A 27,671-nucleotide genomic window follows, 5' to 3' on the forward strand; every position below is an offset into this window, starting at 1 on the left:
GCCAGCACCAGAGGACTTAAATAATTCTCTGAGTGCCATTGACGGTGGCTCTAGAACAAGGGCCTCTGAACAGAGGCAGAATAAAGCAGGCAGAGATCATACAAGAAGAAAACAGGTGAAGCTGGTTTTGAAGGGTGATGCTGGACAGCGCATGATAGAGATGTTGTAGGACAAGAGGTACAGTGTGAGAACCCAAGGAGGAAGTATCATTGTTTTCTTTCCAGGATTTCCGTCCCCTGGGGTAGACTCACATGTATGTGCACTTCCAGACCATTGGGATCAGAAATGCAGCTATGATGGCTGCATGGATCAGGACGGTAAAGGCAGAGAAAGACAGAACTCTATATGTCTCAATAGGTGCAGACGACAAGAGCACAGACATTGTGTGAGAGGAGCTTGGTACTGGAGTGATGGGAATAGGGGGAGATCAGAGCTCCTAGGATGAGCGGGTGGTGGCTGTGTTGGTGGAGCTCCATGAGGCAGGACAGGACCAGTGTCAGAGAGACAAGGGCCTGGCCCTGGGAGAGCAACCATACGTTAGTCAAAGGTTTGCATGGCAATAGACAACAAGGATCTTTTGAAAGAGTTAAAAGAGATGTCAAACTAGCCAGGGAAAGATAGCCTAAAAGATAGCTTAGAGGAAGAGATGCTGGGGCGCTCTGAAATTAGAGCTCCTACCTTGCCGATGGCCAGGACAATGGTCTATTAGATAGTTGTGCCACAGAGACAGGGCAATGAGAGTAGGAATTAGCTGTTTCAGGAGCAGCAGTAGGAGGGTCAAGAAGATGGTGGTAAGCAGCAGCTCACAATGGGGAGGGGCAGTGCCACTGTGAGATAAGAGACAATTGTCAGAAGGACAAAAGATAGATGAGTGAGTGAATAGTGGGCTGAGGCAGTCAGTCAGGGGTCCCAGATGAAAAGGGAGAGACCCTGAAGTTGAGCATGGAAGATATGGTGTGAGGTATGAGATTGATGGAGAATGGAAGAGGATTGGGGAGAGTACAATAGACAGAATAGGGGAAGAGTTGAAAGGGTGAAATGGATGGGATACATTTTGATCAGTTACAGAAGGCAAGGTGGGATATATGAGAAAAAATATTTTGGGAAACTGACAAACTGAGGCAGGGAAGGAGTTGGCATGTGGATCCATTACATGGGAGTAGCTGGTTGTCGGGCAGAAATGCAGATGTCAACATGCGAGGTATTGTTAAAGAAGTAGAATGGTCAAGAACAATGGGACAGACTTGTGACAATGAAGACAAGAGAGGGGAAGAAGTGAGCATTGGAATGAGAAGGACTCAAACAGAAGGAAAGTGCAGGAACTGATCCACAATAAGATTCCTTGCTTAGGAATTGCGGCACTGCTGGGCAGCCACTCAATGAAGGAGAAATAACTTTTAAAATGTTGATATATTTAAGCTTTTCCATAGACAGACAAAATAAAAGGATGGATTGAAAGCAGAAAATAGAGAGCTAGCTGTATGATCAAAGATGGCTACAAATATTGACATATGGACAATAGTGTTCACTATTTGCCCATGTACTTTCTGTGAATATTTGCTGTAGAGATACGTATCACTGTACAAATACCTACATCTTAAAAATACGCTTCAGATTAGCTTTGGAGGATTGGACTAGCTCTGCTATGATTAACAGTTTTAAGCGTGAATAAGGGCAGACCTCAGCAAGTCAAGGGAAGAGACTGACATTGAGCTTTGGCCACAGCTAATGATGCCCATCAGACTGGTCCCATCAATGCACATGGTTAGAGGTGTGTGGCTGACCTCTGCCCCCTTTTTATGGTGCTACGGGATAGGAGGTCATGCAAAGAACAGAACTGTGAGGAAATTCTGGAATCTTAATAGCGAACTTGTTACAAAGTTGTTACAAGTCCCCAGGTAAGATTAAGCACAAATACACAGAGAGCCTTATTCACAGACTAAACTTTTGAATATGGTTGCTGAGATGGGTGGATGAGTCTGGGCTTTATGCTACAGTGGTCAAGGCCCAATGCTGGAAGTGGCACGCACCTCACAAATGGCTACACCCAAGAGCCATTAAGGAATGCAATAGTTTAGGTTGTGGGTGGAGGTCTGTGCCTTCTTATTAGATGCCGTACGAGCGTGGCATGGTCTATGCTGTCCCAGGAACAGAAGAACCACAGAGACCACATCACACTAACACTAATCGATTACCAATCAGACATTCTGTCTTGAGAAAGCCCTCGGCCGATTGGCCATCGGGCAAAACACGTGTCTGCTGCTTTTCTTGTGTGATTTTCATATTTGGAACAAATGATTAAAAACGAAACACTCTGTTAAACAAAAGAATAGGAGTTTTGGAAATTATTCCTTTTACAGCATCCAATAAGAGGGCACAGACCTCTGCCCACAACCTAAACTTTTGAATATGTTTACAGTTTAATGCTTTTCAGTAGTTACAAAGTGCATATTTATAGTAAATTGCACCTTTCTAGTAACTTGCACTATTGTAGTAAGTCCCGCAGTACACATGGCCAACCACTGGTATTGCAACACTCTCCCATAGAAAATAATGGTGGTGGAGACATAAAATAAAACTCCATAGGAAATAATAATAAATTAAAATAAATTCTTTAACATAGTTACAAATATAAATAAGTATAAATTAATGTTACACAATTATAAAAAATACTACATATATTATTTATTTATAAAATATTTGAACACTAGGTTAAAAAATATTGCATAAAAGCCTAAGACACTAACACAGTGTTTTGAGAAGTTGTAAGCAGAGTGACAGGTCATAAAATAATTGCTTGGGTAACTTTAAGAGTTATGTGATGTTGTGGCACCCACCAGGCACTGCATTTTGTAGAAAATGGCATTCGTTTTTGAGGGTGTTTCAAGACTGCACAATAGGATCAGGATAACTCAACTACTGAGACAAGACAAGCTGGTGTGGATTTCGCTTTTTGGACAAATACAGCTGAGTGAGACTCTGACCACTGGGTGACCGGGTGACTTTTAATGTTTGAGATTTTTTCAGATGCATTGGGGTCAGGGGGTTTAGCCTATAAGGAAAGTGAAAATGTTTGCAGAGCACTGACTTGAGAGCAAAACAAAATGCCATATTTACTAATTTTTCACACAAAACAGAACAGCACTCAAAGTTGCTGCTCTGTGCTACCTTACATGAAAGGGAGAAAGTCAAATAGCACCATGTCAACTTAGATATGGCGCTGCACCTCTCTCCCCCTGGGCCAGATGTTTCGGCTGTCTTGCACCATGCACAGATCTTTGCACCATAGTGCTAAAGCTTGTGCATGATGTCAAGGATATGTTTTGTAATAGAATAGTACCCTTTTAATAAAAAACTAAAAAACTATGCTTATGCATAATTCAAAAAATTTCTAGGTGTTTATGTGTGTTACACAGTGCAGCACACATGCAAAATGTAAACGTTTAGGGAAAAGAAAACGTTTCCTCGATGTAACATTTGCCTCGAGCATTTTGTAGTGACAGAAAAGACAGGAGAGCGGTTCAAAATGCTGAGATTCTGAGAGGTATCCAACAAAGAATAGAAGTAATTAGGAGAAGGAAAAGCTGGGGAGAGAGAGTACAGTAAAGGAAATTGTTTACAGGCTGGGCTTAGTGTGGGCAGACTGATAAGAGATTTCTGGAACAGATCAGCACTAAGAAAATAAGAAGGAACTTGTTAGACCTGCTATCCTTGGCATGGTTTCCCCTGTCTTTTTACCTCTGCCACCTGTATTTTTGATGGTATGCTGGGCTTCGTTGTTCCTGCTTTGTGTTCTCTGGTCACTCTACCACAGCTTATCAATGCTAAAGTGCAAGTGCTCCCTGCGTAAATCATGATTATGAGTGGTTACCCAGGATTTTGTTTCCAGAGTTTTATATAGCGCAAACTTGACCCAAAGGTATTAGGTATCAGAGCGCTTTACACTACCAGTTGCGTTACAAAAGGACACATTCATTTTTGTTAGGCGCAAGGAGATTAGTGATTCTCCCAGATCACAGGATGTTGAGCGTTGTTGCTGACACAGATTTGAAGTTGATCACCCTAGCTATTAGGCCACATCCTCTCCCCAAGGATTGGCATATTTGACTTACTGGTAAGTCCCTAGTATGTGCCCAAGGCCTGTAAATCAAATGCTACAAGCTGGCTGCAGCACTGGTTGTGCCACGCACATGAGTAGCCCGGTAAACCTATCTTAGGCCTGCCATTGCAGCACCTGTGAGTGCAGTTTTAAACTGCATGTCGACCTGGCAAGTGCACCCACTTGCCAGGCACAGACATTCCCTTTTAATAGATGTAAGGTACCCCTAAGGTGGGCCCAAGGTAGCCCTATTGGCAGGGTGCAGTGTATGTGAAAGGTAGGACATGTACTGGCGTGTTTTACATGTCCTGCCAATTTCATATGACTAGCTCTCCTATAGATCATCATTGGAGTTGCCTTTGCAACTGTAACTCTCAGCTAGAGATTTGGAGTTTTTAAATTGTGTGTTTGAAAATACTACTTTTAGAAAGTGGACATTTTCTTGCTTTACTATCTTGTCCCTTTGCCTGTGGAATCAACATCTGGTTTAGACTGTCAGTTGGTTTGTTTGTGCATTCACTCTAGACAGTCACAATAATGGAGTTGAGGTGTTCCCTGCATATCCTGATGGCCCATCACCAGGCCGATGGGCCTTCCTGAGTTAGAGTGGTGGGAGGAGTTGTCACTGACACCTGAATAGGACTGTTCCTGGCCTCTCACAATGCTGTTTCTGCCCCCCCCTGTTGTGTGGCGGGGCAAGGCAGGATCTTGTGGACAAGAGAGACTTTCCTTTGAAGTACGCCTACTTCAAAGGCCAAAGGGGATATAAGTATTGGACCTAAAACCCCAGACCTTTAGAACACTTCTGGATTGAGGACTCTGCCAATAAGAAGAGCTAAAGAGCTGTCAGGAGGAGTACTGTATCTTTGATGTGTGTTGCTTTGCTGGGTTGGCCTTCTGTCTGTGGGCAGGGAAAGATCTGGACTTTGCTTTTAAATCATGCTTCTCCAAGGTTCTGCAAGGGCTTTTGCGTACTTGCCTCCTGTTGAAAGTGTCAGGGCCATCAAAGACTTCACCTGCAGCATCCCTGATCTCCACTGCTGGGAGCTCTGACCTGCTAAGTGGGGCCAATTCCAATTCAGGGGCCTTAGAAGTTGTTCCTGCTGCAATTGACTGCAAAATCGACACATCACCCTTCCAGCTTGTGTTTTTCTGATGCAGCACTGCAGTACCGGAAACCTTTCCATGCACCACTGGCGTGCACCAAATGAAATCGATGCCACACCTGTTTGAGGTCTGAAGAACTGCCGCAGCCCAAGTCCAGCGCACCGGGTCTCCGAAGTCCAAGTCCATCGCACTGACTCCGACGCATAACAGGTCTGTGGCGAGAGGAATCGACGCACCGCCCCAGCAGAAACCTCCAGTGCATCGGGATTCCCACCAAATCACCCGTCAACCTACGGATTTTGATGCATCTCTTCCCCCTTACAGTCCAGAACCAACACAACTCTTCTCTTGTGTGCAGCAGAACTGATGCATCACTTCCCCAGGGACTAAGGAACTGAAACATCGCTGTGCTTTCCGATGCTTCCCTCCTCTGCAGCTGGTTTTCCTTCTGGATTTTGACACTTCTAGGGAACGTAGTGTAAAATTACTACATCCATAGAGTTCCATGGACAGAATTGCTTAAACCTTTATTAAGTGATATTTTGAATTATGTGTTTTAGATTTTTGTAATTTTTGTCTTGTTCTGTTTATTTTTCTAAACTTGTGTGGTGGACATTTGAAGTCTTTTCACTGTGTTGGTGTTTGTATTATGTAAAAATACTTTATAAATTGCCCTTGAGATAGGCCAGACTGCTCGCGCCAAGCTACCAAGGGGGTGAGCAGGGGTTTTCATCGACGTGTAATTCCCTTACTCTGACTAGAAGGAAGTGTCCCTACTTGGACAGGGTTACAAACAACTGCCAAGTAAAGACCCCCATTTCAAACAGATCTGCGGCTAGGAAATCATGAATAGAGAGGTGTGTACAGTTTAAGTTAAATCATTCAAAGTGAGGGTAATGTATAGGGGAGGAGTGATCATTTAGTCGACGTTGTTAGGACAATGTTTGGGGCAATTTAGATTGTGCAGCTAAATTAAAGGAGGTGAATGAGCAGAGCTTCTGCTGCTTCCAATACAAAAAACCTTTTTCACAAAGCATTGAGATTGATGGTGGTTTCTACCTGCGCAATGGTTCAATGACAGTATGTACTTATAGTTGTTGTTTCTGCCTCAACCTAAATGACTGCCCTTCCCTCTCTTCCCTCCTGCCCTATCCAGCCTTCCAATCCTCCCATAAATAGAATTATTTTCATCCTTTAAAAGGTAGCAACACAATGGTAGCCCATAATGTACTCCTATAGTTACTCAACCGCCCAGAGTTACGTATTGCTTACATTTTTTTTTAATATTGTTCAATTGTGCGTATTCCCTACATATTTAATTACGATAACACATTTCGCCATGCAATATGGAAATCAATAAAAAGTACTGAATTAAAAAAAAAAATCACTTTCACATTCTTCAGTGATCCAGCTTTCGCGGAGCCACAAGTAAAAGAGGTCTTAGAATATTTTGCATAATTAAGGCATCAAGACACCTTCCATGGTGACTTGTGTACACTCTACACCTGACAGCGCCCTTGCATTTCCGATACAAATTAAAATGGTTTGCTCATCGCCTATTCATTTTTTAACAGCTGAATCTGACTCTTAAATTATGCATATCATTTTTCTATACGTCATGTACTGTGTGGAAAACCGAACCTTCAAATCGCTGTCTTTTGCTTAATTTTTCTCTTGTAAGAAGCACGTCATTCCCTGTCTGACTCATTGGCTTCTGACTTTAGAGCTCTTTCAATTTAAAGTCCTCACCTTGACACATTACGCAATTTATGTTAAGGCTGCTGCCTTTATGAGCGATCGCCTCCATCTCTTTTGGCCCCAGAGAGTCTTACAGTCGTCTAAATCGAAAGCATGGTCTGAGCTCTGAAGTCTCCGGGCTACCTCACAGGGTAAATCTTTTTCAATTAGGGGCTTGCTTTTATTGAATATATTTCCTTTACATCTTAGAGCTATGGCCGAGCCGTGGATGTGTAGGGGCGAGTTAACATCAGCTTTAGTATAATGTCTCTCTATAGATTAGAAGTCCGTCTTCTGCCTTATCAATGAGCATGTATGTTCCTGTAAAGCGAGTCGGTTTTATTTTACATTTCTAATATACTTCGAAAGCAGCAGAAAGTAGCAGGAGTATACTTTTATAGAGATTATTGTTTAATTGTAGTAGGAACATCTCAGACATGATCAAACAACAGTGAGGTGGCTCTGTGTGGAGTTCAGAATACTTGCATACAATATAAATTTGATATAAGATGGCCTCGAAATGAGGCCTAGAGAAGCTAGTTTAAGGATGAAGGAAAGGAGGTGGAACCGGGATAACTGGAAGAGGGTTTGTGGGAGGTAGAGTCAGGGCTGAAGATATACAAATAGTTGAATCAGTGCAAAGTTACCTAAAGTGAGACAATGTAGCACAAAGTCTCGGAAGGTTTTTTACTTTCCAGTATTTATCTATTTATTTAACACAGTTCTAAAGCGAGCCTGTCACCCAACAGGTATCCTGGCGCTATTGTTTCGACTAAGCGAGGAAACAATTGTCCTACAGTGTGATCATTTTCAGGCCATGCAGATCAACATCAAATGTTGTTAAGGGAAGAGACACCTTTTAAATCCCTTCCTGAATTCCATCAGGCTGAGTGTCTCAGGGTGTCCAGGAGTTGATTCTAGAGTCGGGCTGCTTCAATGGAAAAGGCCTGTCCACCTAGTCTAGCGTTTCTAATCTATATAAAAGGTATTTTGTAAAGAATGATGTCCTTTTCTCAGCACAACTAGTGCTTTTCACTCATTTACGCCACTTTTTGTCAAGGTGATGTTACAAAAGTTGTTTTAATTTCTCCAAACATCCCACATATTGCATGCGTACTCTACTGTACCGTGCACATACAATGGGGCAGATTTACAAGCCCCTTGCGCCTCATTTACGCCGCCGTTGCGTCACTTTTGTGATGGAGCACCGGCGCAAATCCTGCGCCATGGTGCGGGGTACTTACCACGTGACGCATCTGGGAGATGCGTCACGTTGTAAAGCCCTGCGCCCCCCCACTGCTGGGGGGGGGGCGTTCCGGCGCAGGAACACCTCCTAAAAGTGGCTGAGTGAAAGCAACAAAATTTCACTCAGTTACTTTTAGGCCCATTCTGCGTCAAAACCCTGCGCCTGCCTGAAGCTGGCGTAAGGATTGACGCAGCATTAATAAGATAGGACCCCCAGAGCATTGCTGTAGCTGCGTCGCGCTTGCGACGCAACTTCAGCAATGCGCCACTTTTACGGCACAGATGCGTCACGCATCTGTGCCGTTTTTGCCCCGTGGTGCGCTGCATTGTAAATGCGGTGCATGCATGGTGGTGGAGCTGTGGCGCACAATAACTGGCGCATCCCTGCTGATATGCAGGGATGCGCCAGTTATTGTAAATATGCCCCAATGTGTTTAATGTTTAAGAAAGTGTCTAGGCTTTGAATTTTAAACTGCAAAGGTATGCTTCCAGAACAAATCCCATGCTAGACATCACACATGCACCCATGACCATAGTGCAAAGAGTGGGTGTGGCACAAGGCAGCCTGTTTGTAAGCCAGCACAAGGGATTAGAGCAGTAGCAGGTCATTTTCAATAAAAATGGATTCACATTGCGTTCTCCCACCTGTACAATGCAGCACAGCAACTTTGGTTGTTATCCTGCTTTACACAAAGAATGATAACTCTGCACTAAGATATCTTATTTTTTTACTTCAAAAAATTTGATTTCTTTTTTATAGACATGAAAACAAAAAGAAGGGAATAATATACAGTGCCATACACCAAGAACAGTGGTGTAAACTAGTGCTGTCAAATCTCTTATATATATTCCATATCTTATTTCTACAATAGCTTACTGCACCGTAACATGGACACTACAATAATGTTAATTATGGTCAACGATGTATGATGTTGGGAGACTCTTGGAGAAACAATGAACTATCATCATAAGCAGAGTAGAGCAGTGCCTCCAATGTAACAAGCTGTTTACTAGAAAAGGAAAGGGGGAAGAAAAAAGGTGATAAGATTGAAATGTTGACTAATAATGAGTGTTGGCTTAAAGAGCCAGTTCTAATGTTGTCTTAGATCTAGTAATATATATTGCAAGAGTAGCTGTTAAAGTCTCTGTGTACAGGTCTTGTATACCTAAAGGCATTATTCATGGTGGGTTTATTATTTTCACTAGATGTTCATCAAACTTACTCCATAACTGTTGGTATGGGGAAATCCAAGGATGTAGGTATGCAATTGTGTTTTGCACACTTCTGATCAATCTTAACCATTCCCACCATTTGGGAATTTAAACTTTGGTTGTCTTTCCATTTCCATTTGTTTAAAAGCATACTCAGTGCCAGCATAAACGATAAATCTAAAACAGATCTGTCAGCTTCTTCTAAATAATGTGATTGATAATAAATTAAACCATAGAAGAAAATTCCCGTAGAAGGGGACATTAGAAGAGCATGTGAGCAAAATCTCAAATATCTGTTTTGCAATTCCAAAATGTATCATCCTCTTTAATATCCAACTTGTATTGTCTCTGTGGTGTCCAGTAGAATCTGTGAAGAATGAGATATTTTGTTTGTGAAAGACGGGAATTATTTTTTGTTTGTTGAGGGAGATTCACTATGGACCAGATGTATGGGCATTCAGTTTTGCGAGTCACAATTTGCGATTTATTTGTCACTCGCAATTTGCTGATCGCAAAACAGAATGTACTAATATGTCTCAGACATATTTAGCAATTCCTAATGGTGTCGTAAATGACCTGCCTCATCAATATTCATGTGGCAGGTCGCAATTTGCGACCCATTGGAATGGGCTACAATCACAGAGATATTGGCCTGCTGGAGACAGCAGATCACCATGTCTGTGTTTGCCTTTCAAATAAATCTACTTTTTTTTCCAAATGTAGCCCATTTTCCTTAAAGGAAAACGGGATGCATTTAAAAGAATACAATGATTTGGCCTTGTTTGAGACAGTGGGGCATCAATCCGTTGTTTAGGGACCTGTCGATGATCTTTGTCCACAGTTGGGTTAGGGTGAGGTTGACGTTCTTAGCCAGGGAAGCGGGTAGTGGGTCTGCATAGTGGTTGGAGGGTTTGGAGTTGGCAATCATCCTGGAAATGTCCTCTTCAGACAGAGGTTTGAAGTCCTTCCAACTCTTGGGAGAAGAAGATGGTCTTGGGTATAGGCTTAATTTGGTGGTTGACAGGAGAGGGGTCTTGACTTTGGGGATCAGGCAGTGAACTGGGGCCGGGTTTGATTTAGTTGTGGGCAATGACTTGCTGTGCTAGGATTGAGGGTGGTGGTCTAGAAAGAGCTCAATTTTGGTGATTTTTTCATTGAAGAATTTGGCTAGGTTAATACATTGTAGTTTGGAGGCAGGGGGATTTACCTAGGTGGGCTTGGAGGTCTGTTTCTGGATGATGTTGAAGAGTTCTTTGGGGCGGTTTTTAGCTTTCTCTAGTGCACTCCAGAAGATGGAGGCTCTCTCCTTGATCATGTGTTTTTTTTCTAATTTCTGCGTTCTCTTCTGAGCTTGAAGAGGTTGGTTCTAGATGAGTTTACTCTCCAGAGTCTCTCTGCAGCTCTTACTTTTCTTCTTTCGGAGTTGAGGTCTTTGTTGAACCAGGCTCTGGATGGGATGCCTCTGATCCTTTTGTGTTTCATGGGGGCTAGTTGGTCAAGTGCAGTTTTCATCATTGTTTTGTACAGTGTAGTGAGCTGGACTGTTTTAAGGTTGTCTGGGGAGGGCAGGAGAATTGCTGTTATTGTTTCTCCGAGGTCAGAGAGGGGGATGGGATTGAGATTTCTGCTCCATTGATGGGTAATCTGTGCTTTGACTGGTGGGGCTGCAGTTTGGTTGATGTAAATAGAATGATGTGGTGGTCTGACCAATCCATTGGGAGAATGATATTGATGCTTATCATTTTGTTTTTTCTATGATTGCATCTAGGGTAGAGCCTTTGTTGTGGGTTTGTCCCTTGCAGTGTTGGGTGAGCTCATTTGTGAGAAGGAGTTCATTTAGCGACCGTATTAAAGTGTCCTTTTCGTTATTTCAGTGGAGGTTGAAGTCATCTAGGATGATGTTGTCAGAGTTGGATAGGGAAGAGTGGGTAAGTAGGTCAGATAGTTGTTCTCCGAATGCAATAGTGTTTCCTGTAGGGTGGTAGATGAGATGGCATTTGGTTATTTTGTGGTGTTAGGTTGGTGTTGAGGTCTTCGAAAGTAGAGAAGGAGTGGGTTTTCGTTTAAACTATTTTGATGTTGTTCATATGAATGATGGCAATGCTGCCACTGCGCTGGACTATTCTGTCCTTTTTAATGATGGAGAAACCAGGGGGGGCTAGTAGGTCAGGGATCGGATCGGATGTTTCATTGAGCCAGATTTCAGTGATGAATGCAATGTCAATGTCATAATTCAGTATGCCATCAGCCACCTCTGTTGCGTGATTGACTGCAGAACTGCAGTTAACAAGCATGCAGTTGATATTGCAGCTGATGGAATGGTTTTGGGAGGAAGGGGGAGCCTGGGGTTTGACTCTGCTTTGAGAGGGAAGTCTTGTAGTGTTAAAATTGGTTGTTGACTCTGCTTATTCCGGTGATTACCTGTATCTTTGAGGGGGGGTTTGGGTTGTTCTGGGGTCATAGGTTTTATCAAGATTAATTGCCTCTCTCAAGGAAATCTCAGGTTTGGCTCAGTTTTGGTCTGTGATGTTGGATGTTGGGTGTTGGGAGGGGTTGAACGCCAGCTGGTTGTCTGGGGATTGGGCAGTTGGGAGGGCTCATTGATGTTTATGAGGGAAGGGAGTTGTGAGTATCGGACAGGGAAAAGGGGGGCTTTGGTGATAAGAAGGATTTTGTTTACACCCTGCGTGATTGTGTTGATTTGACTATGGAGCTGGGCTAGGCTTTCAGTTATGGATATGATGTGCATAGGGTTAATCGGTAAGAGAGTGTTGAGTTGCTTTTCTATACGTGTAAGGCATTCAGTTAGTTCTGCCATCGACTCTAAGTTAGGGGTAGAGAGAGGTGAGAAGTTGGGGGGCAGATTAGATTGAAGGTGAAGGTTGGGGCAGGAGGGTCACGGGTGGTAGGATTACGGGAAGTGAAGACATATGTGTCTTCAGATGGGCAGAGGTGGGGGAGATTGGGGAAAGTGCTTCTTGAGTGTATTGGTGTTATTTTGTCAGAGGGTTGGGCAGAGGTTAGGCAAGTGTTGGTGTTTCTGCCGGTAGAGAGAGCAGAGTAAATATATTGAGTGGGGGTGAGATAGGGAGTGGTGTCTTGAGGTGCGAGGTGTGGTTGAGGTGGATGGGGATGGGTTGGGGGAGAAGAGGGATATGGCGTTGGGGTGGAGTGTAGGTCTGAGGAGTTCAATAATTGAGAGTTTGTGGTAGGTTTCATGAGTGTAATTTCTTGGGTTGGGTTCTGGGCGGTGAGTTGGAAAGAGGTTGGATAGTTGGAAGGAATAGAAAGGGAGTGTCACAGCTTGGGAAGGCAAGTTCAAATTGGTGAAGGTTGAAGTCGTTGGTTTGGACCATGACTTTGCCATTTCTGTATACTGTTATGGTAGTATTGATTTTGAAGGCAGATGACATGGAGATGAGCAATATTTGCCTGTAAGGGATGTTGATGGTTTTGGTCACTCGCAGGTGGTTAGCCAGGTTATTTCTCCATTTGGCCTTGTGGGTAGTGTAAAAAATGAGATCCGTTGTTGTCTTACCTTTGTAAGTGTTATGGTAGAGGTCAGCTATGAGTGTTTGAGGGTGTTGCTTGAGTAGTCTGTGCTTAAAGATTTTGGTGGCGTTAGCTGAAAGTTTGGGAGGGTAGGTGATGGAGAAGGAATAAGGGCCGTGGTGTTTAAGGTTGGTGAGATGTAAAGGGGTGGGGGTTTCTGGGGTGGTCTGGTGGCGCTTTCTTTTGTTTGTTGTCATCTTCCTCACAATGGAGTTAATATAGTTACTCAACCGCCCAGAGTTACGCATTGCTTACAATTTTTTTAATATTGTTCAATTGTGCGTATTCCCTACGTATTTAATTACGATAACACATTTCGCCATGCAATATGGAAATCAATAAAAAGTACTGAATTAAAAAAAAAATCACTTTCACATTCTTCAGTGATCCAGCTTTCGTCGGAGCCGCAAGTAAAAGAGGTCTTAGAATATTTTGCATAATTAAGGCATCAAGACACCTTCCATGGTGACTTGTGTACACTCTACACCTGACAGCGCCCTTGCATTTCCGATACAAATTAAAATGGTTTGCTCATCGCCTATTCATTTTTTAACAGCTGAATCTGACTCTTAAATTATGCATATCATTTTTCTATACGTCATGTACTGTGTGGAAAACCAAACCTTCAAATCGCTGCCTTTTGCTTAATGTTTCTCTTGTAAGAAGCACGTCATTCCCTGTCTGACTCATTGGCTTCTGACTTTAGAGCTCTTTCAATTTAAAGTCCTCACCTTGACACATTACGCAATTTATGTTAAGGCTGCTGCCTTTATGAGCGATCGCCTCCATCTCTTTTGGCCCCAGAGAGTCTTACAGTCGTCTAAATCGAAAGCATGGTCTGAGCTCTGGAGTCTCCGGGCTACCTCACGGGGTAAATCTTTTTCAATTAGAGGCTTGCTTTTATTGAATATATTTCCTTTACATCTTAGAGCTATGGCCGAGTCGTGGATGTGTAGGGGCGAGTTAACATCAGCTTTAGTATAATGTCTCTCTATAGATTAGAAGTCCGTCTTCTGCCTTATCAATGAGCATGTATGTTCCTGTAAAGCAAGTCGGTTTTATTTTACATTTCTAATATGTTTTGAAAGCAGCAGAAAGTAGCAGGAGTATACTTTTAAAGAGATTATTGTTTAATTGTAGTAGGAACATCTCAGACATGATCAAACAACAGTGAGGTGGCTCTGTGTGGAGTTCAGAATACTTGCATACAATATAAATTTGAAGGGATGCTGGTGGGTCTGGGAAGATATAAGATGGCCTCGAAATGAGGCCTAGAGAAGCTAGTTTAAGGATGAAGGAAAGGAGGTGGAAACGGGATAACTGGAAGAGGGTTTGTGGGAGGTAGAGTCAGGGCTGAAGATTTACAAATAGTTGAATCAGTGCAAAGTTACCTAAAGTGAGACAATGTAGCACAAAGTCTCGGAAGGTTATTTACTTTCCAGTATTTATCTATTTATTTAACACAGTTCTAAAGCGAGCCTGTCACCCAACAGGTATCCTGGCGCTATTTTATCGACTAAGCGAGGAAACAATTGTTCTACAGTGTGATCATTTTCAGGCCATGCAGATCAACATCAAATGTTGTTAGGGGAAGAGACACCTTTTAAATCCCTTCCTGAATTCCATCAGGCTGAGTGTCTCAGGGTGTCCAGGATTTGATTCTAGAGTCGGGCTGCTTCAATGGAAATGGCCTGTCCACCTAGTCTAGCATTTCTAATCTATATAAAAGGTATTTTGTAAAGAAAGATGTCCTTTTCTCAGCACAACTAGTGCTTTTCACTGATTTTCGCCACTTTTTGTCAAGGTGATGGTACAAAAGTTGTTTTAATTTCTCCAAACATCCCACATATTGCATGCGCACTCTACTGTACCGTGCACATACAATGGGGCAGATTTACAAGCCCCTTGCGCCTCATTTACGCCACCGTTGCATCACTTTTGTGATGCAGCACCGGCGCAAATCCTGTGCCATGGTGCGGGGTACTTACAACGTGACGCATCTGGGAGATGCGTCACGTTGTAAAGCCCTGCGCCCCCCCTCAGCCACTGCTGGGGGGGGGCGTTCCGGCGCAGGAACACCTCCTAAAAGTGGCTGAGTGAAATCTACAAGATTTCACTCAGTGACTTTTAGGCCCATGCTGCGTCAAAACCCTGCGCCTGCCTGAAGCTGGCGTAAGGATTGACGCAGCATTAAAAAGATAGGACCCCCAGAGCATTGCTGGAGCTGCGTCGCGCTTGCGATGCAACTCCAGCAATGCGCCACTTTTACGGCACAGATGCGTCACGCATCTGTGCCGTTTTTGCCCCGTGGTGCGCTGCATTGTAAATGCGGCGCATGCATGGTGGTGGAGCTGTGGCGCACAATAACTGGTGCATCCCTGCTGATATGCAGGGATGCGCCAGTTATTGTAAATATGCCCCAATGTGTTTAATGTTTAAGAAAGTGTCTAGGCTTTGAATTTAAAACTGCAAAGGTATGCTTCCAGAACAAATCCCATGCTAGACATCACACATGCACCCATGACCATAGTGCAAAGATTGGGTGTGGCACAAGGCAGCCTGTTTGTAAGCCAGCACAAGGGATTAGAGCAGTAGCAGGTCATTTTCAATAAAAATGGATTCACATTGCTTTCTCCCACCTGTACAATGCAGCACAGCAACTTTGGTTGTTATCCTGCTTTACACAAAGAATGATAACTCTGCACTAAGATATCTTATTTTTTTACTTCAAAAAATTTGATTTCTTTTTTATAGACATGAAAACAAAAAGAAGGGAATAATATACAGAGCCATACACCAAGAACAGTGGTGTAAACTAGTGCTGTCAAATCTCTTATATATATTCCATATCTTATTTCTACAATAGCTTACTGCACCGTAACATGGACACTACAATAATGTTAATTATGGTCAACGATGTATGATGTTGGGAGACTCTTGGAGAAACAATGAACTATCATCATAAGCAGAGTAGAGCAGTGCCTCCAATGTAACAAGCTGTTTACTAGAAAAGGAAAGGGGGAAGAAAAAAGGTGATAAGATTGAAATGTTGACTAATAATGAGTGTTGGCTTAAAGAGCCAGTTCTAATGTTGTCTTAGATCTAGTAATATATATTGCAAGAGTAGCTGTTAAAGTCTCTGTGTACAGGTCTTGTATACCTAAAGGCATTATTCATGGTGGGTTTATTATTTTCACTAGATGTTCATCAAACTTACTCCATAACTGTTGGTATGGGGAAATCCAAGGATGTAGGTATGCAATTGTGTTTTGCACACTTCTGATCAATCTTAACCATTCCCACCATTTGGGAATTTAAACTTTGGTTGTCTTTCCATTTCCATTTGTTTAAAAGCATACTCAGTGCCAGCATAAACGATAAATCTAAAACAGATCTGTCAGCTTCTTCTAAATAATGTGATTGATAATAAATTAAACCATAGAAGAAAATTCCCGTAGAAGGGGACATTAGAAGAGCATGTGAGCAAAATCTCAAATATCTGTTTTGCAATTCCAAAATGTATCATCCTCTTTAATATCCAACTTGTATTGTCTCTGTGGTGTCCAGTAGAATCTGTGAAGAATGAGATATTTTGTTTGTGAAAGACGGGAATTATTTTTTGTTTGTTGAGGGAGATTCACTATGGACCAGATGTATGGGCATTCAGTTTTGCGAGTCACAATTTGCGATTTATTTGTCACTCGCAATTTGCTGATCGCAAAACAGAATGTACTAATATGTCTCAGACAAATTTAGCAATTCCTAATGGTGTCGTAAATGACCTGCCTCATCAATATTCATGTGGCAGGTCGCAATTTGCGACCCATTGGAATGGGCTACAATCACAGAGATATTGGCCTGCTGGAGACAGCAGATCACCATGTCTGTGTTTGCCTTTCAAATAAATCTACTTTTTTTTCCAAATGTAGCCCATTTTCCTTAAAGGAAAACGGGATGCATTTAAAAGAATACAATGATTTGGCCTTGTTTGAGACAGTGGGGCATCAATCCGTTGTTTAGGGACCTGTCGATGATCTTTGTCCACAGTTGGGTTAGGGTGAGGTTGACGTTCTTAGCCAGGGAAGCGGGTAGTGGGTCTGCATAGTGGTTGGAGGGTTTGGAGTTGGCAATCATCCTGGAAATGTCCTCTTCAGACAGAGGTTTGAAGTCCTTCCAACTCTTGGGAGAAGAAGATGGTCTTGGGTATAGGCTTAATTTGGTGGTTGACAGGAGAGGGGTCTTGACTTTGGGGATCAGGCAGTGAACTGGGGCCGGGTTTGATTTAGTTGTGGGCAATGACTTGCTGTGCTAGGATTGAGGGTGGTGGTCTAGAAAGAGCTCAATTTTGGTGATTTTTTCATTGAAGAATTTGGCTAGGTTAATACATTGTAGTTTGGAGGCAGGGGGATTTACCTAGGTGGGCTTGGAGGTCTGTTTCTGGATGATGTTGAAGAGTTCTTTGGGGCGGTTTTTAGCTTTCTCTAGTGCACTCCAGAAGATGGAGGCTCTCTCCTTGATCATGTGTTTTTTTTCTAATTTCTGCGTTCTCTTCTGAGCTTGAAGAGGTTGGTTCTAGATGAGTTTACTCTCCAGAGTCTCTCTGCAGCTCTTACTTTTCTTCTTTCGGAGTTGAGGTCTTTGTTGAACCAGGCTCTGGATGGGATGCCTCTGATCCTTTTGTGTTTCATGGGGGCTAGTTGGTCAAGTGCAGTTTTCATCATTGTTTTGTACAGTGTAGTGAGCTGGACTGTTTTAAGGTTGTCTGGGGAGGGCAGGAGAATTGCTGTTATTGTTTCTCCGAGGTCAGAGAGGGGGATGGGATTGAGATTTCTGCTCCATTGATGGGTAATCTGTGCTTTGACTGGTGGGGCTGCAGTTTGGTTGATGTAAATAGAATGATGTGGTGGTCTGACCAATCCATTGGGAGAATGATATTGATGCTTATCATTTTGTTTTTTCTATGATTGCATCTAGGGTAGAGCCTTTGTTGTGGGTTTGTCCCTTGCAGTGTTGGGTGAGCTCATTTGTGAGAAGGAGTTCATTTAGCGACCGTATTAAAGTGTCCTTTTCGTTATTTCAGTGGAGGTTGAAGTCATCTAGGATGATGTTGTCAGAGTTGGATAGGGAAGAGTGGGTAAGTAGGTCAGATAGTTGTTCTCCGAATGCAATAGTGTTTCCTGTAGGGTGGTAGATGAGATGGCATTTGGTTATTTTGTGGTGTTAGGTTGGTGTTGAGGTCTTCGAAAGTAGAGAAGGAGTGGGTTTTCGTTTAAACTATTTTGATGTTGTTCATATGAATGATGGCAATGCTGCCACTGCGCTGGACTATTCTGTCCTTTTTAATGATGGAGAAACCAGGGGGGGCTAGTAGGTCAGGGATCGGATCGGATGTTTCATTGAGCCAGATTTCAGTGATGAATGCAATGTCAATGTCATAATTCAGTATGCCATCAGCCACCTCTGTTGCGTGATTGACTGCAGAACTGCAGTTAACAAGCATGCAGTTGATATTGCAGCTGATGGAATGGTTTTGGGAGGAAGGGGGAGCCTGGGGTTTGACTCTGCTTTGAGAGGGAAGTCTTGTAGTGTTAAAATTGGTTGTTGACTCTGCTTATTCCGGTGATTACCTGTATCTTTGAGGGGGGGTTTGGGTTGTTCTGGGGTCATAGGTTTTATCAAGATTAATTGCCTCTCTCAAGGAAATCTCAGGTTTAGCTCAGTTTTGGTCTGTGATGTTGGATGTTGGGTGTTGGGAGGGGTTGAACGCCAGCTGGTTGTCTGGGGATTGGGCAGTTGGGAGGGCTCATTGATGTTTATGAGGGAAGGGAGTTGTGAGTATCGGACAGGGAAAAGGGGGGCTTTGGTGATAAGAAGGATTTTGTTTACACCCTGCGTGATTGTGTTGATTTGACTATGGAGCTGGGCTAGGCTTTCAGTTATGGATATGATGTGCATAGGGTTAATCGGTAAGAGAGTGTTGAGTTGCTTTTCTATACGTGTAAGGCATTCAGTTAGTTCTGCCATCGACTCTAAGTTAGGGGTAGAGAGAGGTGAGAAGTTGGGGGGCAGATTAGATTGAAGGTGAAGGTTGGGGCAGGAGGGTCACGGGTGGTAGGATTACGGGAAGTGAAGACATATGTGTCTTCAGATGGGCAGAGGTGGGGGAGATTGGGGAAAGTGCTTCTTGAGTGTATTGGTGTTATTTTGTCAGAGGGTTGGGCAGAGGTTAGGCAAGTGTTGGTGTTTCTGCCGGTAGAGAGAGCAGAGTAAATATATTGAGTGGGGGTGAGATAGGGAGTGGTGTCTTGAGGTGCGAGGTGTGGTTGAGGTGGATGGGGATGGGTTGGGGGAGAAGAGGGATATGGCGTTGGGGTGGAGTGTAGGTCTGAGGAGTTCAATAATTGAGAGTTTGTGGTAGGTTTCATGAGTGTAATTTCTTGGGTTGGGTTCTGGGCGGTGAGTTGGAAAGAGGTTGGATAGTTGGAAGGAATAGAAAGGGAGTGTCACAGCTTGGGAAGGCAAGTTCAAATTGGTGAAGGTTGAAGTCGTTGGTTTGGACCATGACTTTGCCATTTCTGTATACTGTTATGGTAGTATTGATTTTGAAGGCAGATGACATGGAGATGAGCAATATTTGCCTGTAAGGGATGTTGATGGTTTTGGTCACTCGCAGGTGGTTAGCCAGGTTATTTCTCCATTTGGCCTTGTGGGTAGTGTAAAAAATGAGATCCGTTGTTGTCTTACCTTTGTAAGTGTTATGGTAGAGGTCAGCTATGAGTGTTTGAGGGTGTTGCTTGAGTAGTCTGTGCTTAAAGATTTTGGTGGCGTTAGCTGAAAGTTTGGGAGGGTAGGTGATGGAGAAGGAATAAGGGCCGTGGGGTTTAAGGTTGGTGAGATGTAAAGGGGTGGGGGTTTCTGGGGTGGTCTGGTGGCGCTTTCTTATGTTTGTTGTCATCTTCCTCACAATGGGGGTTGAGAGGGAAGAGAATTCAGATGGAGTTTCTAGATTGACGGTTATCCACTTGGTAGAGGGGCACAAAGAATTGGGCATGGGATAAAAACTAAAGCAAAGGGTCGTTCAGAAGGGAGGAGAGGTGTAGGATTCAGGTGGCTCCTGAGTTTAAGGAGGGTGAATATTGAAATTTGGTCATAGAGTGGCGCTCCAGAGTATAGGACATGGGATGGGATAAGATAGAGCTGATCAGTCAAGGAAGAGTTGGGCTGGGCTGGGCAGGGTCAGGATTTTTTAAAGTTTGTTCTTTTGAGATAGGTTGTGGTGGGTATTGGGGTGGGAGACAGAGGGCAGTTTCAGGTCTGGAGCTAATCTCATTGGTGGTGTTGAAAGTGTAGGCTTATAGTGGAGTCACACAGACAAGACCATTTCCGTCTGGCCGCCCCCTAAAGGACTCTAGAGATGGTTGAGTCCTACGATAGTTTTAGTGGAAATCGCAGGAGAACAGTCCTTTGTCAGCTTTTACCAGTGGGGGTGGATGTCTAGGATTGGGTGTTGGGAAAGCTTTAGTTCACCTGGGGAGGAGTAAGTGTGATTAAAGTTGAGGGTGCAGCAATGTAGCAGGAGAGGGGTAGTGGTGTTAGAAGTGAGAATGAGACCAGTCAAAGATGGCCGCCATAGCAGGAAGCTGCTCTCAGTCCTCTTTCTATTTCGATACAGTAGACTGGAGGGAAGGGCAATGAGAGAATAGGGCGAGGGGGGTGGAAAGTGAAAAAGGACCAACAGTGAAAGTTGTGGGTACAAGGTATTAAAATGGATGCCATTCGTCAGGGGGAACACAGAAGACAGAGGATAGGTTAGCATCCCTCTGTGTGGACATACAAAAAGAACCCAACAGAAATTCCCGATCCAGCCGCACCCCCTCCCTCATGACACAGGCAGCAAACTAGACAGTTATATGGGCTCCAAAAGGAGAGTTTTTGCAGGAAAATAGGTGGGGTGGACTATCCCCTCCAGTGATTACTCCTGTCGGGCCGGCAGCTGTTTATCCAGGCGGGGGGAGGCAGACAGGGCAGAGACTGCGCAGAGAACCGATTCCTCAAGGAGTGTTGTGTGTGTGAGTTTTTGCCAGTAAATAGGCAGGGTGGACTGTCCCCTCCAGTGATTACTCCTGTTGGCTGGCAACTGTTTGTCCAGGCAGGGGGGGGGGGCGGACCGTGCACAAAGCACACAGAGAGCTCTTCCTCTGGTGGCTCCTCTTGCCATTTGAGGAACCAGGAGTCCAGGCGGAGTATGGGATGCATAGTGGCCCGGGTTGCCCAGCAGCTCTGGACAGTCTCCTACGCTGCCTCATCAATTTCGGCCCGAGACAGCAGCAAATCAACTCGGGTGGGCCACAAGTCGGACTTTGGAATAAGAGCTGGAGGCCTGGATGGGAGTTGGCCACCCAGGTCTCAAATGGGTCCCATGCCACCTCCTCTTCTGTGGTCCAGGATTCGCAGTAGTGCAACTTGGAGGTGTTGCAGATACAGATTCCCAAGGGTCAGGCGAATGCCAATAGCAACAGGCGCCCTCCAGTGGAACAGAGAGGGGGATTCCAGAGCGTGGGACCCAGGATCGCGCAGGCAGCGCAGAATGAGTGGGTCATCGCCAGCTCTCGAGCAGCTGAGGTCAGTCACCATGGGTCATTTCACACATCGTCCAGCTGGGATCACTCTTCACGGGGTCATCCAACCAGGTAAAGGTAATCTCCACTGGTATCCCTCATGAAGAAGTTCCTCGCTGATTTTGCTAAGTGAATTGGCCAGGGCATATGTGGAATTTACACAAATAAGTGATCCGGCCCTCAGGAGCTCACAACGAGCGATCCTGTTACATTGGCCATCTGTTCATCATTGCATTTGCGGTCACAAAACAATCGTACATCCCCCCTTGGACTCGCTATAAGATATGGACCCCCTTGACACGCCTCTTCCTAATAGTGACTTGCAAACCCTATTTTGCAAGTCAGTAATAGGTTGATGACTCACAACATAGGGTTTGTACATGCTACAATACTTTTTAGCTGTTGAAAACAACCCGATTTTCCATTTGTGACAGCTAAAAACGGTTGCACGTCTGGCCATATGGGCCATATGTATCAATATTAAGAATAGCGATTACCTAATTGCTATTTCCAGCAAATTGCAATTAGGTAATCGCTATTCCTAGTTGTTGGAAATTGCCTTTTTGGAGGGTTATTCGGAATGAAGAAGCAAAAAACTTGGGAATAACTTATTCCCAAGTTTTTGCGCTATTTTTTCTGCCCTATTTTTGTTGGCTTTATGCAGCGCAAATAACTGGGTTACATTTCTCTGCACCATAGAGGCATTTCTATGGGTGTTGCTGGGATGTTCCCATGCAACATCCAATGGATTTGGACGCATTCCCAGATTTACCGAAAGTGGTAGACGTGGGAATGCACTAAAACCTACGCTTCCCCAGGTGAGGCATAACCCGAAGAAATGTCCTTTCTCTCCTAGCTTCAGGGGATTGTTTCTGAGCAGGAAGGTGCCCCTTCCTGCACAAAACAATCCTCCATACAACACAGGCACCCTTGCACCCCGATGCAAAAGTGCCTGCGTTGGTGCCAGGCAGTCAAAAGGGCACCAGCACAGGGGAAAAGACAGGAGTGTGCCATATTGACTTGAATATGGTGCATTCCTGCTCTTTCCCTGTCACACAGTGCAGCGCTGCAAGGTGACTTGCTGTGCTGCACTGCGTGACTTAGCCACAATTATGATCCTATGAGTATTAGTACTGTAGATTGTGTGGGTTTAGTTGCTTTGAAGGATGGCATTCTGTGTGCCCTCTCAAGTTCAAAACTACTTGCACATACCAACCTGTTACTTTTGGAATCCAATCTTCCAGGAGGGAGATGCATAAGCGTCTTACCCTGCATTCCTTATGGTAAGCCACAGATGTGCAAAGTTCTCCATCTGTTCCTGTATTCTAACTAGGCTATTTTTCTTCGAATTTTTATGCAGTTGTTTTTCGTCGAGGAAAGTCTTTCCTCAATTTAAGATCTGCATCCTCCAGATTGCTTATTCTGTTCCCTGCCTTGGTGATTCTGGTTTATATAGTTCAACATATAGTTAATATGTGATTTACACCAGTTCCAACACATCCCAGAGTTTTTTGAGAATGATTTCTGGTTTGCCATTGACGTTAGATTTATTTGTTATTGGGGAGTCAGGATTTAGTGGGTCAGCTTTTGTGCATTTCAGGGATGTTTATGTTCTTTTTCTGCCATTTTGATCATGGAGCATGGACTACTCTCTGCAATAGAAACTGAGGGGCAGATTTATGTTTCCTGGCGCATCCCTACAAATCAGCAGGGATTCGCCAGGAAAGACGCGTCATGCAAGTTTACCCTTGCGCCACCACAGATGTGCCACATTTACAATGCAGCGCATCGTGGCGCAAGGATAAACAGATGTGTGACGCATCTGATGGCATAAGGGCGGCGCATTGCTGGAGTCGTGTCGCAAGCACGACACAATTCCAGCAATGCTCAGGGGCTGCCCATACCTAACATGCTGCGTCATGCCTTATGCCTGCTTCAAGCAGGCGCAGGGTTTTGACGCAGCAGCGTCAGAAAAGTGACTCGGTGAAATCTTGTAGATTTCACAGCGTCACTTTTCCGAGGCTTTTTCCGACGGAACGCCCACCCTGCATACATTAAACTTGACGCAGGTTTAATGTAGCGCAGGGCTTTACAACGTGACGCATCTCCCTAGATGCGTCACGCTGTAAATAAGGCGCAACATGGTGCATAGTTTACGCCACCACTGCGTCACAGAAGTGACGCAATGGCGGCGTAAGTGTCTCGCAAGGGGCTTGTAAATCTGCCCCTGAGAGTCAAAGGAAGGCGCTTAGAATTGCATAAGATGAAATCCTGTCATCATCTGTACTGTTAACATTCCTGTATTACTTAGCCACTAGTTTGTGGAGCGCAAGATGTTCCTGAAGTTATGTTGGGATATAAATTGTGCTGGAGAGCGAAAAAGGGATATTTTGCCTTATAGTAGGACATGTCATTTCTACGAGCTGCCATTGTGTCCACCATTGAATTTGAAACGGTCACTGACTCTTCTGCTCTGGTTTTGCCAAAACGTATCTCTTTATCACCTCTAGACACCAGTATTTGAGACCACTGAGCTATTGTGTTTTATGAAGTTGATTGCCCTGCTCGGGCGCCAAATTATACATATAGAATATCTTTCACCTTCACATGTGCAGTCAGGAAGCTAGACTGCTACACCCCAGGTTAGCAGTTCACAGCTCTTGCAGTTTGTATTAACTATATATTGTTGCAAGTTTTGTGAGAGGTATTATTAGAATCAGCTATTGATTTGATCATCCAGGCTTCAGTAGAAAGTCGGGATCACAGATGCGGGGAACACATACTGGCGGAGAGGAAAGAAAAGATTTGTGACTCTCTAAGGTCCATATGTACAAGGAAAAGGAATTGTGATTTCCAAATAGCGATTTTATTCGAACCGCTATTTGGAAATTGATATTACTTAGATACAAAACATTTTGTTTCATTCTTGTGAGTCCTAGTGGGTCGCAAATCAACCTTTCTCATGAATATTAATGAGGTAAGACGCAGTTTGCGACCCAATAGGAATTGCAGCCATCACAGGGATGGTAGCCTGCTGAGGTCAGCAGACCACCATGTCTGTGATTGCCTTTGAATAAAGGTTTTTGTTGTTGTTCTTATTTTTTAAGAGAAGGCAGTGGTCCTTGGACCATTACCTGCTCTTAAAAAATGTTTTCCCAACATTCTTAGAGGGGAAGGAGTCCCATAGGAACCCATCCAATTTGCAAATGCACTGCCACCAGCTTTGAGCTGGTGTTAACATGAAAATGCTTTGCGACCGCATTTCTGTCACAAAACAATCGTACATACCACTGCGATTCGGTAATTGGAAGGTGTAGTAATAAAGCAGGATGCTGAAATTGTCTTGAGTAGTTTAATTTATTGGTTACAAGGATGAGGAGCCAGCCAGCAAGCAGCCAGCTCCAACTGACTCCAATCTGAAGATGAAATCAACACATTCTACTGACACCAGTAGCTGTGCGCGTCAGCGTAGCGCTGCAGGCTTTGATGCTGTAGCTAGGCAACACTGGACAGAGTGACGTGCTGTTTGACGTGAGTAGCTGTGCGCGTCAGCGTTTGCCCAGCAAGTAGCGGCGAAAACCTTGAGGGTGTATCTAGGCAACGCTAGATGCTGAGTGACGCTCCGAGAGACGTTTTCTGCTGTGGAACGTAGAAGTAGCGTAGAGCATGCGCAGACAGCGTGAAGACAAGGAGTTGAGTCTGCGCTGAACAATCCTCACACAGAACACTTCGCACAAAGGAAAAGCTCGAGGCAGAGTCGGACTGCACGCACGAGGATGTCCACGAGCGTGCGGTGCGTTACGAGTATTTAAATGATGCTTTACTCTGCAGAGGAGGTTAGCGAAAATTGATACTGTTTTAAAAGCACAATGTTAAAGTCATTCTAGGCTAGTGCCCCCAAAGCGATAAGACGGCAGTATGAATCCTTGCAATAATCGATAAAAAAAATGTGGGAAGTCGCCCTACCGTGTTCAGAAGAATTGAGGCGTATACACATTGGATAGTTCAGAGGCAGAAACGATGTATTGCGTGTGTGAGTTCAATGAGGCATTTCTTCCAGAAGATTGCAGATTCTGTAGGCAGGTGTGCAGGATAGAGCACAAGGAAGTAGGTTGATGTTGATTGAAGAATTTGGAATGAATGATGCACGCAGGGTTGTCCTTGTAACCCAGCTCGTCGCCAGTAAAATGTAGTAATGAAGCAGGATGCTGAAATTGTCTTGAGTAGTTTAATTTATTGGTTACAAGGATGAGGAGCCAGCCAGCAAGCAGCCAGCTCCAACAGACTCCAATTTCAAGATGAAATCAACACATTCTACTGTAACTAAGCAACACATTAGCTAGTTAAAGAAACATTCCCAACATGTGCATTGATATTAACATCATAACATTAAATAACCTAAACAAGTTACTACAGAAGGGATGCCCTAAACACGCTGTTTCCAAATACCGAATCACAAAACCAAGTTACCGTATCACAATTTAGGCTTTGTACATTCAAAAATGCATTTTTCTGGTTGCAAACGGGTCCATTCTGCAAATCAGCCCATTTGCGACTAGAAACATGCTTCGTACATATAGCCCTGTATTCTAATTATCCATGCTACAAATAAAGGTAAGTGGACCATTTGTTCTTTATTCCTTATTTCAAGAAAGAGGTATCAAAATAAAACACTAATGCTTTATAATCTTATTATACTCAAAGTGAAAGGCTATAGGATGCACACTGCATCACCACCATGATTGCGCAGAATCACACCTTAGTAATTCTGACAGAGGGCTGGCCTTTACTCACAAATCTGTGTCTGACTTAGCCATAGGAAAATGTGGATCTCGCTGATGTCAGCCATGTGCTCTGAATCCTGTTACCTCAAGACCCTGCAGCAGTCGTTCTTCTAGTATCTTCCCTTGTGAGTTTCTTATTTCTCATCAAAAAGGGGTTCAACTCATTCTTTAATAGTTCCACAGTCAGTTAAAGATTTTGAAGTCACTTGCGAGCTGATATTAGGGCCAGGATTACAATCATTGGTTCCCAAAGGATGGAGCAGCTCGCTTAGGTGGCCAGCTTTCTCTCCTGCCAATGGATGCCCTCTGCTCCAGAATATCTTAGATGGAGATTGAAATGTGCCTTTCAAATGTGTCCATTCAGGTACTTGTGTGAAGGCTAGGAGGAAGAGTGTCCCAATTCTGGGCACTGTAGCAGAAAAGGCATGTGTAAAAATAGATTTCTTTCTGATGGCTGGGGGTTCTAGAAGCAAAATCCAGATTTCTGTCTTGTACCAAAGTCCAGGTAGCAGAAAGTTTAGACCTACTCTATAACCATACCATTAATAGTGCTTTATGCTGCTTTGCATCAAAGAGCATCCCATGGGTGGTATATTGGCATTCCTAGGCTGCCGCTCATGGTTTTTGATGTCAAATAAATCCCACCTACAAAACTGTTGTAAGTTTAAAAAAACATCTCCTTGACACAAACAGGTGTTCTGTAGGAGTGAGTTTCTCCTAACTTTTCACGCGTTGCATGTGGGCTGCACTGAACAGCACAAATCCAATGTATGAAAAGTTTTAACGTTTGCCTGAATAGAGGATTACTGGAAGGACTTTTCCCCAGTACATCTATAATAGACATTGCAAACAGACCCTTGCACTATACTGCAAAGGTGTTTGTGTCGCACTAGGCAAACTGTTTGTGTGCCAGAGCTGTGGAACAGCACAACAGAGCCATATCTTTGTAGCTATGTCTCTGTGCTGTTCTGTCCCACCCAGCACAACGCAGCACAGCAACTTTGGTTGCTGTTCCATTTTTTAGTAAAAGTGCCTCTTTGCAACTCCAAAATCAAGTAAACTTCTTTCTTATTTGCTCACAGATGACATTATGTTTGATCTGAAATATGGTTCAATTACTTATTAGGATGGCAAGAGTCAACAGCTGATATGTGTTAGAATGGTGCTCAGTAAGATTGATTCCAGAATAAATTGACTTTGTTGTCATTAGGGACATCCCTGTGGAAGATAAATCCCCCAAGAAGTACCATAATCATCGGACAGTATAGGTTGATTGGTCATGTGCTCCTTGCTTCTTCAAGAAATGTCACATAGTCC

Source organism: Triturus cristatus, chromosome 4_1, assembly GCF_964204655.1.
Source record: "Triturus cristatus chromosome 4_1, aTriCri1.1, whole genome shotgun sequence".
NCBI lineage: Eukaryota > Metazoa > Chordata > Amphibia > Caudata > Salamandridae > Triturus > Triturus cristatus.